Here is a 16,291-nt window from a genome sequence, read left to right on the forward strand (position 1 = left end):
AGGTCAAACATTTGGTTGGGTAGCCGGCAAATTTCAAACACAAATGCCATTCGTGACAAATTGCTACAAGGCTAAGACTTAAATTAAATTGGTGTACAGTTTAATTGTAGTGGGCAATAAAATATAAACTGAGCTAAATTTGTATTCATTTGGATAGTGCCAACCTAAGAGCTTTATAGATGAAGAAAAAACCTAAGAGCTTCACAATACTATTATGATTGAAAAGCACATGTAAACGACAATCACTCTTTTCACTCTCATTTAAAATTAAGCTAGAGCATGAGCATGAGCATGATTGACCGCCCGCGGTTGCTACTCCGTTATTACCAGATCAGCTGTAATTACACAGAGAACCAACAGATGATGTTTGGGACCAACATGCATCCTCAATGTGTAAAAACTGGTGATCCTAATCTTTTATATAAGGCAATACCAGCGCCGGCCGCATCCGAATGCAGGTCAGAGGAGGAGTTTGTATAGGAATATGTTGACGTGATACTCGCTTTATTGGAAACCGAGAACACCTCTGCACTTCCATGAGAAATCTCAGGGATGTTGGAGAAAGGGCAGGTATACAGCAAGGTTCGTTTTGGTAAACGATGCGCTGATTTCGAGTGTCTTGTTCTTCAGAACAAGTGTCGCGCCTACAAGTTCATTACATCCGTCACGATATTCATAATGCGATTCGAACTTATTCAGTTTGACAATCCCAAGTAACAATTTAAGTCGTATTGCATTCTTTTAGCGGTTTTCATGATCAATTTCGCAAAATTGCTGTTAAAACTAAAAATACTATCAGAACCTCCTGATAACCGCTATAAGTTTGCTTTACAGCCAGGTGGCCCACCCTTGCCAAGCTTATTGAATCAATTATAAGAATGGCAATAAAACTACTTTAAAACCACATGGAAAGAGTACCGCATACTATAAGCAGCTGGCATTACCACTTTAAGAGCGCAATAAGTTTGGTTGCATTATTGCGCTCTGCTACTTGCCACAATAAGTCCAAATCAACTTTTAATTGCTTGACAGCAACCGTAATAAGTTGATTTGTTGTGCCGTTCCTGCACACACACCAGAACATCACGCCACTTTTTTTAATAAGGAAATCTCTCGTCGCGGGAGAAATGTTTCACCTGTGTTGGTTATCATCGTGCAATCGATTTTATTTGATGGTGATATTGTAGAAAGATAAGGAATAAGGAGGGGTTTTTGGTAGGTTTTGTAGCTCTCAAGCATATGCGCATGAAATTTTGTCGTGCATTTTGAGATCATAGGCGCTTAAAATTTATGCGCCATCAAAATAGTACGGGCTTACAAAAATGATTTCATTGTGAGCAAAAACGAATTGGATTGTTTCAGCTCAGTTTTTCAGAAAAAAAAAATTAGCCGTGTTCTTCAATACAGAGATAGATCAAAATCAACTTTGGATGTTCAATTTATTTGTTAGCCAGACGACGATTAGATTTTCGTTTCAAGTTCATAAAAAGTTTCAAAAATATCAATATGGCGCGGTTGGTAATTAGTTGGTATCAATCGTACCCGCAACAAGCCTAGTTCAATGATATATATGTTGTAAGGTGCGGCAAAGGTTGAATGCCTGTATTATAAGAGAAAAATATGATAAATCCCTGGGGCCTAGACAACTTTATTTTTATGAAAAATCTGACATCACACCGACGATAATGAGGAATCAACGAGCTTTGATATAAATAGAGAGGTGCACGAAAAATGCAACGGTAAATACTTAGTTTAATTGAATATTGAATATATTTCGAAATATATCAATAGTGTCTTGCCCCTACCTTATTTTAAGGACGCATAATTTAACGACATAGGAAATTATTTTCAACCGAAACAAGACAAACTGGTGATAAAATTAAAAAATAAACTACCTAACAGTGCTAAGTACTAATACTAAGTTTGCCGTGTTACTTTATTAGATTTTTGGAGTTCTACGTCATCAATGTTCACAAATGCGCTGCAAGATGCTCTAAAGCATTTTACACACATCTTACGGAGACTGCGACAGAATTCTGCATCACACTAAACCAACTAAACCGCTTTTGTCTCACCTGTATGTATATCATTGCCTGCATATATTTGTTTACAAGTTTGACAGGTTAAAGCTGGGCACTTATTACAATTTTATTAGATATTTTCCATAGCCAACTAGTAGTTTTTTAGATTTTGAATGACCGCAATAAAACTGGTTTCTATGTTATATGACAGCAAGCTGGAGTGGTTTTATGAGGCAATAGATAGTAATAATAAACCCAATAATAAAGCAAAATCGCATTGACTCTTTCCGGTTTTATTGTAAGTTTTATTAGAGTTTTATTGACAGCTATCAGTGTTCATTACGACTTGCTATTTTTGGCAACGGGTTTAACCGCCATAAAACCGTTGGTAATATTCATTGCTGTGATAAAACCGTTAGAAAACGTAGCTCAAAAAATTCCGATTTCAGATATCCATTTCACACCCCTATAGATATTCGTTAAAGGTGTCAAAAATCTGCATAATTAAGCGATATTTTCATATTGGTGTCATTCCGGTAAATCCCCAACATCTACTCTAGCGAAAGTAGTTTTCATTTGTTGCCTCCAGCATGATCGGAAGGCGTGTTAGGTTCTTCTCGTTGCTGCTTTTCATACACAGCATGGTTAATGTTTTGTTCCTTGCGTCAGTTATGTCATGTCCTGAAAGGGAGGAGCTTGAGATACTACGATAAAAAACGGATAATATTTACTCAGAGTTTGTCTGACAGCAGACAAACGACCGGCACATTCCAGCTAGCTGCAGCTTTGCTGATGAGTTGTAGAAATTATACCGAAAATGCTCAGCATATGGATTTTTGTTTTCAATTTTTTTCTTTAAACTTAGTCTATGGAGACATCACAATCACTGTCAACTGTTGTTTAAATGATTGCATAATGACGCTATATGTACGAATGCAATGTTTGCTCTTCATGCTGTTATTGTGTATTTGTTCAACGCAAACATTTCAATGACGCCTATTTATTTTTCTTTTTTTTTTCAGATGGCCACAGATTTTCCCCAGGTAAGCTCGACCGGTCATTTTCCACACTCGTTCGTGAGTTGTGGGCGGTGATGAAAAATTAAATAATTACCAAACACACAAAAAACAATCGCTCTGCCAAAAGGGCGACTAGCCAAATGGGTATCGAGCGAACCGCAGCATGTCGAAGCGTCACGGACCAACAACCCGCATCATGGATGAGGAGATGAGATAACGGTTAGCCAGCATGGTAATAGCGCTGAAGGCCTGTTTAATTTACCGTCCACAAGCTGACGTTGGGTGGGGGTTCCGATTTTCACAACCCTATTTCCGGAAAGGTCAAATTATGATTCAAAACCGGCTCCCGAAGAGGTTGAAAATGCAAACTAAGGTGGACATGTTTCGAGGATATTAGTGATACTAATGATTCATGATGCTGTATTCCAATCCCATCTTGAAGTTGCAACGTGCCATCGGTCACAAAGGTTCGCTTTGCGTTCCGGGATGGAATGGGTGAATAATTGCCATTCCATAGTGTGTGACATTTCTCGCACTGCCACCACTATGCATTGCTGGTAACGTACGAACGGTTTTCAAAGTGTGCATCATTAGCAGCACGCCACTATTGTTTTTCATTGTTTCTCCCTCTCGAATGGAACCAACGGGTGTCATAAGCCGCAGGCACCATAATTAAAAGCTTGACAGAGACGTCCTGTGGAGTTGAAGTCGCAGTTGGTAATAGGAAGGTTGCTAACAATTGTGGATACATGTGGAATTGGAGGCAAAAAAGTGAAATAGAAAAGTGGTTCTGCTGTTGCCCCAGTATTTGCGCAGCTCTTTTCTATGAAAGTAGTTTTTCCCAATAGCTCGAAGTGTGGCCGAATGAAATAAATTTCGTAGACTGCGAAGTCATGTCGCCCTGTCATTTGTGTGTCCGATTATATATGACTCTCACGTCCCCAACGGCGACGTGGCCCGCGGTATAAGCGCTTAACTGCCTTGGTATGTGTGCTTGGATTTGACTTCTAAATTATTTTTAATCTTTTGTAATTGGAGTGTGTCATCCTAATTGCAGCACTAGTGTCACTCCTACCGGATCTGAAACTGTGACCGCTGGTGACGCCACGCCATACAAACAGGTTGTTATTTTGTTGAATGGATAGATTCGCCTTGAAACGTCCGTCCAGATACGTGTCACATCGTAGTGAGGAAGCTAAGCCCGGGCTGAAAAAAAAAAACGAATGAACGTTCTCTGAAATCTTAGCTCTGAGCTCGAGACTTTGTAATCAGAAACGATTAGAAGGTTTCTGTTGTTGTTTTTCATTGCGTGTCAGGACATGACAGGATCCATTCCTTTGCTTCTTTTTGTCGGGACTTTCGGAGAGAGAATCGAATGGTTTCAGTTTCAACTTTGCTCCTGCTGCTAAGTGAGCGGATCGATTAAATGGACAGTAGATTGCATGCTTCTAACGATGCTCTCAGCTGCAACTGGATTGAACATTGTTTTCAGCAGAATGGTAGGGAAGCAAAATCAATTGAAATTGTACATCAATTTATTGCGATCAGCCAATTGAAATTTCATGTCGATTCACAGAACTCAAAAAAGAAAAAAGCTATTTTCTGTCCAAATGGACATCAAAAGTATAGGGAGAAAATCAATATCGCATGAGGATGCCGGGTAGGGAGGACGTCTACTTTCTTGGTTAATGGTTGACTTTAAAGGTCGGATCGGTCTGAAACTGTTGACACTAGTTAATCATTGACAAGAGAAAAATTGCTACATGATGCGTAAAATGACAACAGCTTGGTTCGTTAAAAGTATATTAAGAAACTGAAGCATAAATGCAGTTGAACGATGATGTGCAGTTTAAGTATTTGAGCCTGTTTTAAACATTTTGAAATGAGCAATTTCCAGAAAAAAGTTTTTTCTACCAAAAACTTTTCCATGTGCCATATATACTGATACCCGAACATAATTTTACGAAAAATTGACAGTACATCAACACTAGGGTGCAGGCTTGTAGGAACTGGGGAGGCAAGGGGGGCTTAGCTCCCCCACGCGTTTGTATTGCCCCACCACGCAATTTTCTCATGTATGTGATTGACACTAGGTGAAAAAATCCAAAAGAAAAATCTGAAATACTAGCAATAAGCAATATTGAATAGTCACCAGTTTTTTTAAATGTTAACGGTATCAGTCAATTTTTTGGTCGAGCAAATATGCTAAAAAGAATAAATTATTCAATCTTTTGGTGAGCCAGTATCCTAACTTTCTGCAATATGATCTTGTGATTTATGTTCATGTTCAGTTCAATGTATTTTGGCCGGACTTTTCCACATTTCGGAAGCATAACCCAGACCGTTACCTGGCTCGGACAACTCTGTTCCGGTTCGGTCCGAAACAAAATCAAACTATAAAAATTGTAGTCTGACCGGACTTCGAACTAGGCATTCCACACTCTTCCTGGTCTGATGGTGAACACTGATCAAACTAAGCCTATCGTAAAATTTAGAATTTGGGCTGACGGTTGAATCGCTCCATTCTCTCAGTATTTCCTCGCGAATAGATTCTCTCGTTGGTTGACATTGATCGGCGACTCTCAAAGCTGGATTTATAACGCTGTAATTCCTTCAATGCATTTGTTTCTTCAGAGTAGAACTTTTAAAAAGGCTCTTCTGTTCTTAGCTGAACTTGCGTAAAAAATTGGTCCCCTGAAACTCAATTACACAATGTAAACCTGCTCATTAAGGTTAGCAAACTCAATAAAATTTGTAGATTTTTTTTCTTTAATAAGGAGCATTTAACCACAAGCTGTCTCGCCAGTGTAAGACAGAAATGATAAAGTTTATATATCTGCTTTATTTCAATTATACGCACATTCGCAGTTTCGTTTTTTTTTTCGGAATATAAACCAGGAAAACCGGATTTTCGGGAAAAAGAAAATTCTTACGGGACACCCCTAACGCATATTTGAAAATAAATGAGCTTCTTAATCTTTAGGTGCTAAAACAATCGGAATGGTACGAAAACTGCAAACGGTATAAGAATTTTAATTTGTGAATACCCAGGTACTCCGTTGGACGCGTAAAGATCCTTTTTTGTCGAGCACATAACGGTTTTGAACTGCTTACTCCACAAAAAAATAACGTTCTATGAAATAAAAATTCTCTGCCCCCCCACGTAAAACGGAGTAACTACGGCTCTGCTAGGGTGCCAATGGAATGTATAAGAGAAATAAGATTTTCGAATTTCATTCAGTAGTAATGGTGATGGTGATAGAAAAAACCCAAGACAGATAATTGATTTTAATTAATTTCCCATGAAAGGTTATTATAGAAGCTTACTTGTAAAAACAATTCCTCGCCATTGCGAGTGGCCTACAGGGAGTTTGCCGGAACATTCATCATGGTGGATGAAAACATGCATGTAGACATGTTTTTGAGTTCTTTCTTCGTTTTATTAATCAATTCCTCTTCAATTTTCGCGACAAAATTGTTGGAGTAGGTCTCCTCCAATGATTGCTTCGGGTATTGGACCGATATCAGATCCGGCCAGAGCACCGCGTCTTTGCCTTTATTACCATCTTGATTAACGACGTAACCTCCGGCAGGCACTTCTTGCTATAAATTTCTCCGTTTACGGCCAGTACGGAGCTTTTCGATGATGGCCTGCCACAGCAGCACCTTCTTTGGTAACTTAGTGTGTGAAATGAACTTTACCTCAGAGCTCTCTTTCTTCATGGGGGAAGTGAGATACGAAGTGCCCTACCAGTCGTTGCCATCCAGGGTGAGATAGGTCTCGGCGTCGACCAAAAATCGACTCGGAAAAATCAACATAACCATCTTATTCAGCCTCTACCATGCGTCATTGCCAGCAGCTCCTAAGCCAATGGACGGGACTACCGCTTCCTGACATGTATGTCCATGTTCACAAGGCCTTTTTTCACTCTTTGGCCGATTGCACCGATCTCCTAATCAAGCGTACGCAGCGCTGCAGCCGCTTTTCCTTCGGTATTTTTTTCCTGTATTGACTTCCTCACTGCGACCAGAATCAGAGATCTATTGTGAGATATGCCCGGGTGTCTGCTGTATCCCGCACTTCTGTTAATAGCAATACCGCTATTGAGAAGTGGCATGCTTATTATTATTGTTCATTAGTGCTTGTGTGTAATGTGATACTCTTCCTTACACGCTTACTGTTCTACTATACCGATACTCGTTCCTCTTGCCAAATATCACCAATTATAATTCCCTGGAGAAGTTTCGTCGTGCGTCCTTCTGGCCAGTTTTATTGATAAGAGGGACTTATTTTTTGTTAAGAGGAAGTCACGCAAAGGTATTGTAGATTCCAGCGTAACGGAAGGGTAACTGGTGGGGAACCTGAGAATAAACCCATGTTTAAGTCCTTTTTGACATCGGATGGCCTGGTTCTACCAAGATTCAAACCCACGACCATCTGCTTGACAAAGCGGACTCTGTAAGCTTGCGGCTACGCAGCTCCCTTCCTTCGGTCTTACTCTTCAGCAGTTTTTGGAGCTTCTTGTCGCTCAGGGTCATCGGTCGTCTGGAACTGGTTTTTATTTCGATGCTCTGATTGTATTCTAACAGTGCCAAGATGTTAAAAATTCCGCAACAAGAATAATCGGCGTCCTTCACTGTTCTCGACATCACGGTTAAAGTTCGAGTCGATTTTTTCTTCTGACTCATGGGTTACTATGATTGATACTGCATGGGTACAGTCGTGAAAGTCTTACACTTTCGACCAACGAAAAAATGCACAAGAGTAGCTCTTGAAGTGTTCGAAATCGATTTTTTTTCTTGATAGCAAATCTCTGAGCAATGCATGAAATGTCTTGACCCGATGATATTTCATAAAAAAAATTCTGCGCAGGGAGACTCGAGCTACACCACAACACACAAGAAACAGCTGGAACATTTTTGCTGTCGATCAAAAAACTTAAACTTTGACCGCTTTGAGGCTCTACTTCCCGAAGTTCGATTGAGCTCATAAATGGCATGGGATATTTTTACTAGAAAACAAAACTTTAGAACTCTATCGTAAATGAAATTCGAAAAGTTGATTTCCATTGGAACCCTATTCAACTATCAAAAAATTATCAAATTATCAAATTACCCACAAGCGGTAACTGTATTATTTTTTTATCTCTGAGCTAACATTTAATAGCATTTGATCGTTTAGAAAAAAGTCGTATATGAAGAAGAAGAATATGAGCTTAAGAAGGGAGTCTTTTATAAAAGTGTTTAGCAGGTATGATTGAAAATTTAAACTATTAAATATGTTGACGTGGGTTTCAAAACACACGCGGATATATGGTATTTTTCAAATATTAATTTCTTTCATTCCGCGTCGAACACTCGACAGAAACGGACGTGCAAAGTGGTCGTTCTATTACAATCCGGTCCGTGTGTACGAATAGCCAAACAAAAGAGTGTATTATTCAAGGCCATCAGTTGACAGTCGAGTCCGTGTCGCTGTGCTGAGTGATCTCACACCCGGCTCACTGCTGGTGGCTGTATTGGTGCTGCTGGCTGCTTTGGGTGCAGCTTCGAACGATCGGACAACCACTGCTGGAAGGAAGAAGTAAAGAGGTACGTGTTCTTGTCGGCGCTAGTTCGCTAGTGCGCTACATTTAGCGCGATGGATATAGATCCCTCGCCTCCCGTGCCACCATCCCCGAACCCCCCTGACCCTGACCCTTCTGTTACCCCCTCCCCTGTTCATTCTCCAGTCCCCCCTCGCCCCAGGCTTTACCCGGACGGATCTCAACAGGGCAGCTATACTGTTTATTTTCGTCCAAAGGCAGGAGTGAATTCAAAGCGATTAAACATACTGCAAATTTCAAAAGACCTGACGAAGGGGTACAAGGCCGTGACCGAAATTTCCAAGGTCCGACCTAACAAGCTCCGTGTCGTGGTCAGTGATCTGGCACAGGCCAATGCTATCGCTTGCTCTGAGCTCTTCACACGCTAGTATCGCGTTTACATACCCGCACGAGACGTGGAGATCGACGGTGTCATAACCGATTCGAGTCTGTCTGTCGAGTGTATCCTAAAAAGCGCAACCGGTTGCTTCAAAAATACCGAAACACAGGCGAAGATTTTGGATTGTAAGCAATTGCGGTCCATGTCTCTCAAACCAAACAGTGCTGCGGAAAAACCGAAGCAAACTCCTCCAGGGCTTGCAAATTTAAAGTCCCAGAAGGAGTTCCCAGCACTGCCAGGAACATCTAAAACCCCAGTTGTTCCTTTCGCACATCCAGTTGATGAAACAAACTCTGGATTAGTGAAATTTTCTGACATTGTGGACTGGATTTTTGAAAATTTCAATATACCCGATCCAATTAAAATTTTTCTTTCAGCATTCCTCCCAACAGTTAGATCATTTTTGAAGCAGTTGACTGCCCAATGGCCCCTCCTTGCAGCGATTGTATCCTTCGATGCCTAATTCAACTGCGTATATGAAGGATTCTATCTCTGTCTTGCCGTGGAATTGTAGAAGTATTTTACCAAAAATTGATTCGTTTAAAGTTTTGATAAATAAAAACAAATGCGATGCATTTTCCCTTTGTGAAACTTGGCTTACTTCAAATATTGATCTCAACTTCCATGATTTTAATATTATTCGCCTTGATCGAGACACCCCATATGGAGGAGTACTTTTAGGGATTAAAAAGTGCTATTCTTTCTATCGTATTAACCTCCCCTAGATTCCAGGCATCGAAGTTGTCGCATGTCAAATGACAATACAAGGTAAAGAGCTTTGTATTGCCTCAATATATATTCCTCCCAGAGCACAGGTTGGGCAACGGCTGCTCTTTGATTTAATAGAACTTCTTCCCTCGCCACGTTTGATTTTGGGAGACTTCAACTCTCATGGCGTGGCTTGGGGTTCCCCATACAATGATAACCGCTCCTCTTTAATCTATAACCTTTGCGATGACTTCGACATGACTATTTTAAACAACGGTGAAATGGCACGTATCCCGAAACCTCCAGCGCGCCCAAGCGCTTTGGATCTATCCTTATGTTCGACGTCGCTACGGTTGGATTGCACATGGAAGGTAATCCTTGATCCTCACGGTAGCGACCATTTGCCTATTCTTATTTCAATTAATAACGGGTCGACTCGCATGCGACCAATTGACATTCCGTATGACCTCACACGGAATGTCGATTGGAAGTTATACGAGGAAATGATTTCATAACCGGTCGAGTCGATTCAACATCATCCACCACTTGAAGAATACAACCTCCTCGCGGGCTTGATTCTCGACGCCGCGTTGCAAGCCCAAACGAAGAAATATCCCGGCGTAACGATCAAAGAACGGCCTCCCACTCCGTGGTGGGACAAAGAGTGCTCCGATGTCTACACGCAAAGATCCGACGCGTTTAAGGCCTACCAGAAGGGAGGTATACCTGGCGACTATTTACGGTATTCGGAGCTTAATACCAAGCTTAAAAGTTTGGCTAAAGCAAAGAAACGCGGATATTGGCGTCGGTTCGTGAACGAGACGTCGAGGGAGACATCGATGAGCACTCTTTGGAACACAGCCCGAAGAATGCGGAATCGCGTAACGGTCAACGAAAGCGAGGAGTCTTCAAGTCGGTGGATATTTGATTTTGCCAGGAAAGTATGTCCGGACTCTGTTCCTGAGCAAAACATTGTTCGCGATGCGTCTCCGGGCCACGACGCGATAGAATCACCTTTTACGATGGCAGAATTTTCAGTTGCCCTCCTGTCCTGTAACAATAACGCGCCTGGGTTAGATAGAATCAAATTCAACTTGTTGAAGAATCTACCCGGCAATGCCAAGAGGCGCTTGTTGAACTTGTTCAATAAGTTCCTGGAGCAAAACATTGTACCGCAGGATTGGAGGCAAGTGAAGGTGATCGCCATCCAAAAACCAGGGAAACCAGCTTCTGATCACAACTCTTATAGGCCGATTGCAATGCTATCCTGTATCCGGAAATTGATGGAAAAAATGATACTCCGTCGTTTAGACCATTGGGCCGAATCAAATGGTCTACTATCAGATACTCAATTTGGCTTCCGCCGTGCCAAAGGGACGAATGATTGTCTTGCGTTGCTTTCAACAGATATTCAGCTGGCGTATGCTCGTAAAGAACAAATGGCGTCTGCGTTCTTGGACATTAAGGGGGCTTTTGATTCCGTTTCTATTGACATTCTTTCGGGTAAACTTCACCGACAAGGATTTTCTCCAATTTTGAACAATTTTTTGCACAATTTGTTGTCCGAAAAGCACATGCATTTTACGCACGGCGATTTGGCAACTTTTCGCATTAGCTACATGGGTCTTCCGCAGGGCTCATGTTTAAGCCCCCTTCTTTACAACTTTTATGTAAATCACATCGACGAATGTCTGGCAAATTCATGCACGATAAGACAACTTGCAGACGACAGTGTAATCTCTGTTACAGGAGCCAAAGCTGCCGATTTGCAAGGACCATTGCAAGATACCTTGGACAATTTGTCTGCTTGGGCTTTACAGCTAGGTATCGAATTCTCTCCGGAGAAGACTGAGATAGTAGTTTTTTCTAGGAAGCATGAACCTGCTCAGCTTCAAACACAATTAATGGGTAGAACGATTTCTCAGGTTTTGGTACACAAATATCTTGGTGTCTGGTTCGACTCTAAATGCACCTGGGGTTGTCACGTGAGGTATCTGATGAAAAAATGTCAACAAAGAGTGAATTTTCTTCGAAAAATAACCGGACAATGGTGGGGAGCCCACCCAGGAGACCTTATAAGGCTTTACCAAACGACGATATTGTCTGTCATTGAGTACGGGTGTTTCTGCTTCCGCTCCGCAGCAAACACACATCTGATCAAACTGGAGCGAATACAATATCGTTGTTTGCGTATCGCCTTAGGTTGCATGCTGTCGACCCTTACGATGAGTTTGGAGGTCTTAGCTGGAGTACTACCATTGAAAAACCGCTTCTGGAGCCTGTCTTCTCGTATTCTTATCAAATGTGAGGTCTTGAACCGTCCCGTGATTGAAAATTTTGAAAGGTTAATCGAACTTAATTCTCAAACCCGTTTTATGACATTGTATTTCAATCACATGTCCCAAAATATTAACCCTTCTTCGAATATTCCAAATCGTGTCGACTTATCAAATACTTCTGATTCTACTGTGTTTTTCGATACATCCATGATAGAAGAAACTCGTGGAATCCCGGATCATTTACGCGTGCAGCAGATCCCTAATATTTTTTCCAATAAATATCGAAACATCAACTGCGACAATATGTACTACACTGACGGATCACTTCTTGATGGGTCCACTGGCTTCGGTATCTTCAATAACAATTTAACCGTCTCCCATAAGCTCGATAATCCTGCTTCTGTTTACGTCGCAGGATTAGCTGCAATTCAGTACACCCTATGGATTATCGCAAAAATGCCCACGGACCATTATTTCATCTTTACGGACAGTCTCAGTTCCATTGAGGCTCTCCGATCGATGAAAGATGTTAAGCACTCTCCGTATTTCCTGGGGAAAATACGGGAACATCTGAGTGCTTTATCCGAAAAATCTACTCAGATTACCTTAGCGTGGGTCCCTTCTCATTGCTCGATACCGGGTAATGAGAAAGCGGACTCTTTGGCTAAGGTGGGCGCAACAAACGGTGATATTTATGTAAGACCAATTGCCTTTAATGAATTTTCCGCATTTGTACGTCAGAATACGATCATCAGTTGGCAAAATTCTTGGACCAAGGGGGAACTGGGAAGGTGGTTACATTCCATAATCCCCAAGGTATCGACGAACCCGTGGTTCAAGGGGTTGGATGTAGGTCGGGATTTCATTTGCGTGATGTCCCGGCTTATGTCCAATCACTATAGATTTGACGCGCATCTCCGTCGTGTTGGGCTCGGGGAGAGTGGTATCTGTGCCTGTGGTGAAGGTTATCACGACATAGAGCACGTTGTTTGGTCATGCCCTGTACACCGTGACGCCAGGTCTAGATTAATAGCTTCCCTGCAGGCCGAAGGTAGGCAGCCGGCTGTTCCTGTTCGTGATGTCTTGGCGAGCCGTGACCTATCCTACATGTCCCTTATATACGTTTTCCTGAAATCCATCCACGCCCCAGTTTAGTCCTATCCCCTTCCGCCTACATCCAACCAAACGACAAGAACACGTTAAGACCCCGGATCCGGAAACAGCAATCAGACCCGCACGATACTCTCAAGGCCCAATGGAAACAACCCAATATGCCAGTCCGTAATATCTTGGCCCAGCAGCGGAACAAATTTAATATGCTGCTTACCTATGGCAATGAAAACCATCAAACAGCAAACCTGTGCTGTTAATGCAAAATATTCTAGCTTTAAGTTAGATTTAGTTTCAGCTCGTAGTCGGCAGCGAGGATAAAAAATTTGCTTTTAGTTATTAAGATACTTTAGAAAGTAAGCTACCAGATATAATTGGCGCCGTTAAACATTTAATTGTATTTGTGCCGTGTCAAATAAACTATAGATGATGAAAAAAAAATATTAATTTCTATTTTGCGGTTACCGCTTTGAAACGCTGGATATGAATATAAAACCGCCACGTAATTGGGCCGATTCTGAACAATAGCAGTTTTTAAATAGTTTTTGATTCGACACAAATCAGAAAAACCCTTCTTTCGTTACAACGAGCCTTGTATTGATACGTATTAAACTACGCATTAAACTGATATTAGCAAACTTGAGTTGTAGTGCATAATACATCAGACGAAAATGAAAACTAGATGGCAGCACCATATAAGGATAATGAAAATTAGATGGCCGCAGAGTGCTAGGATATTGAAAATCGTCGTACGATGCATTTTTGAGTAAGGGCCTTTTGTAGGTTATAAAGTAGGGAAAGCAAGTTAAAAACTACAGAATAGTAATTGAATGCACGTTTTTAACGTATTTCCCGCTAGTCTCGAGATACGATGCCAGCCGTCGTATGTTCGGGTCCCGGCTCGGGAGAGACTGCAAGTGTCGGTAGGATGGTAGCGCTAACCTCGCAAATGTCCTGTACACTAAACAGTTGCTGTGAAGTCTGTGTATATTGTAAAACAGAATTCCGAATTGGAATCAAGGAAGAAAAAAATATGAAAAGAGAATAAAAAAACATACATAACAACAATTTGCTGACTTTTTTCAGTTTTGTGTGTTTTTAATATTTTCATAAGGTTAAAAAATCATTGATTGAATTGATTGAAGGGCGAAAAACATCTAGCTACATTGCTGCCAAGAAGGAAATATATTTTTGGATTCCTTGATAACCAGAAAAATCCTTAAAATCATTTGTTTTGTTGTTCAGATATTCTACAGTAAATGTAATTAAATATAATATGAAGAAAATCAAAACTGGTTCTGCAAAAATGGTATATCACGAGATTGACTCATATTACCTCTGGGTGATAGTTGTTAATCTCCCAGATGGTCTCGAGGTGCGATGCTGGCCTAACAAGCCAGTCGTAGTAGGTTCGCTCCAGGCTTGGAAGAGGCTGTTAGTGTCAGTAGGATCGTAGCGCTAAGCCCCGCAATTGTCTTGTACACTCAACAGTCGGCTGCGAAGTCTGTGTATAAATAAACAGAAGGTCAAGTTCCGAATCGCAATGCAGCTCCCAAGGCTTTGCCTTTGATAGTTGTTTCTTATGTGAAAGTTTTAAAGGAAAACGATGAAATTAAGTAAATTTAGTGTTAAGATACAAAAATAATCTATTTGGCAACACTCCCGGTTGAAAATTATACTTGGTTTATTTTCTTCGAAAATCATTCATCAGTAGTTTTTCACCAACATGTCCGGACATGTTCAGTAATGTTGTGCAGTGCGGTCCGCCAGTTTCCTCTCTTGTTCCGTCTGCTGTGTAAGGCTGCGACCAAATGAGCGGGGGGAATCGATTGTATGTTGAGTATGAGCATGAGCATTGAGCATTGACGACTGTACATATCGTAGCTGCACCTCCGTGATTGACCTGAGCTAGTGAAGTTGCACAGAGAAGCACATAGATAGTTTTTGGGATGTTATACCATCTTCAATGTACAACAATTCAGTAACTCTCACTTTAAAAAGATCAATAATGGCGTCGGCCACGTCCTTACGGTCATTGGGAAAAAATAGGAAAAGGATTGTTAGTTCGACAAACGTTGTTATGACACTGAGTTCACCTCTGCATCTCTATGGATGTCACAGGAAGGGTATTTGTGTTAGTATGATGGGATAGGAAATATCAGATCGCCGTGGTAGGCTATACTATAAGACATTTTCTAATCCCGCGCGCGAAGAATAATTTTTTCAACCAAAAAATGAATTGTCAGATACAAAAGCTAATCGCGAATCAACGAGCTGATTCGCAGACACCGATTTTATGTCCTATAAGAGTAGGCCACGCGATACCTCTTTGTTTGCTTTTTCAAATTATGTAGTCGTAATACGTTCGAGAAATATTGGCAGGTGATTTTTTGAAGGATAATCTAAGGAATAAAATAAAATATTATTTTTGATCGGAAATGTTACTAGATAGAATATATTTGTATTAGAAAATTAAAATTGCATTGTTTGGCAAATTTAGCCATTTTTATTTCAAAATTGATAGTTTCATCGTGTTCCTCGGAAAATTTTACGTAAGAAACATGTATCAATATTATAATAGTATGGTAATAGAAGCTGATTTCAAGTTATAACATATTTACGAAAATAGTTTAAAATTTCTCATTAATTTTTCTTACAATTCAGATCAAAGATGTCCGAAAATTATTGGTAGGTGACTTTTGAAGAAAATAAACCAAGGAATCCAGAAAAAAATTTATTGTTGGTCGAAAGTGTTGCCAGATATATTAGATTTGGATGCAAAAACTATACTTGCATTTTTTGGCGAATGAAGCTGATCTCATTTAAAAATTCGAGAGTTTCATCATATTCCTCGGAAAATTTTATGTAAGAAACACTTATCACCTCGAAGTAATATGACCCAATCACGAATTATAACACGTTTACGAAAATCGTTCTGAATTACTTAATTAATTTTTCTTACGATTCCAAGACGTAAGATGTCCGTAGGTACTAAATTTGTATTTTCTGGGGTATTTAATTAAAATTATTTTAAATTTGATAGCTTTATCGTGTTCCCCGGAAAATTCTACGTGAGTAACACATCCCTTCTAAGTAACATGATGTAACATATGAAAATGAATAAATTTTTGAATTTTCATTTTTACCTCGGAGTGATAAGTGATTCCTG

The 16,291-nt window shown here is 40.5% G+C and overlaps 2 protein-coding genes across 3 annotated transcripts in view; one reads left to right on the forward strand and one right to left on the reverse strand.

Annotated features, from left to right (window-relative positions):
• Positions 1-16,291, forward strand: part of LOC129731795 (5-hydroxytryptamine receptor 1-like) — a 184,888-nt gene that overhangs the window by 109,180 nt on the left and 59,417 nt on the right. Inside the window, exon 2 of one of the 2 annotated variants that reach the window (XM_055692108.1) lies at positions 3,044-3,064. The exons of the other annotated variant lie outside the window; for it this stretch is intronic. The gene's annotated coding sequence lies outside the window, so the exon portion shown is untranslated. The remainder of the gene's footprint in view (positions 1-3,043; positions 3,065-16,291) is intronic. 2 annotated transcript variants of the gene reach the window in all.
• Positions 1-16,291, reverse strand: part of LOC129731814 (odorant receptor 4-like) — a 39,944-nt gene that overhangs the window by 12,465 nt on the left and 11,188 nt on the right. The gene's annotated exons all lie outside the window — the stretch shown is intronic.

This window comes from Wyeomyia smithii, chromosome 1 (genome assembly GCF_029784165.1).
Source record: "Wyeomyia smithii strain HCP4-BCI-WySm-NY-G18 chromosome 1, ASM2978416v1, whole genome shotgun sequence".
Lineage (NCBI taxonomy): Eukaryota > Metazoa > Arthropoda > Insecta > Diptera > Culicidae > Wyeomyia > Wyeomyia smithii.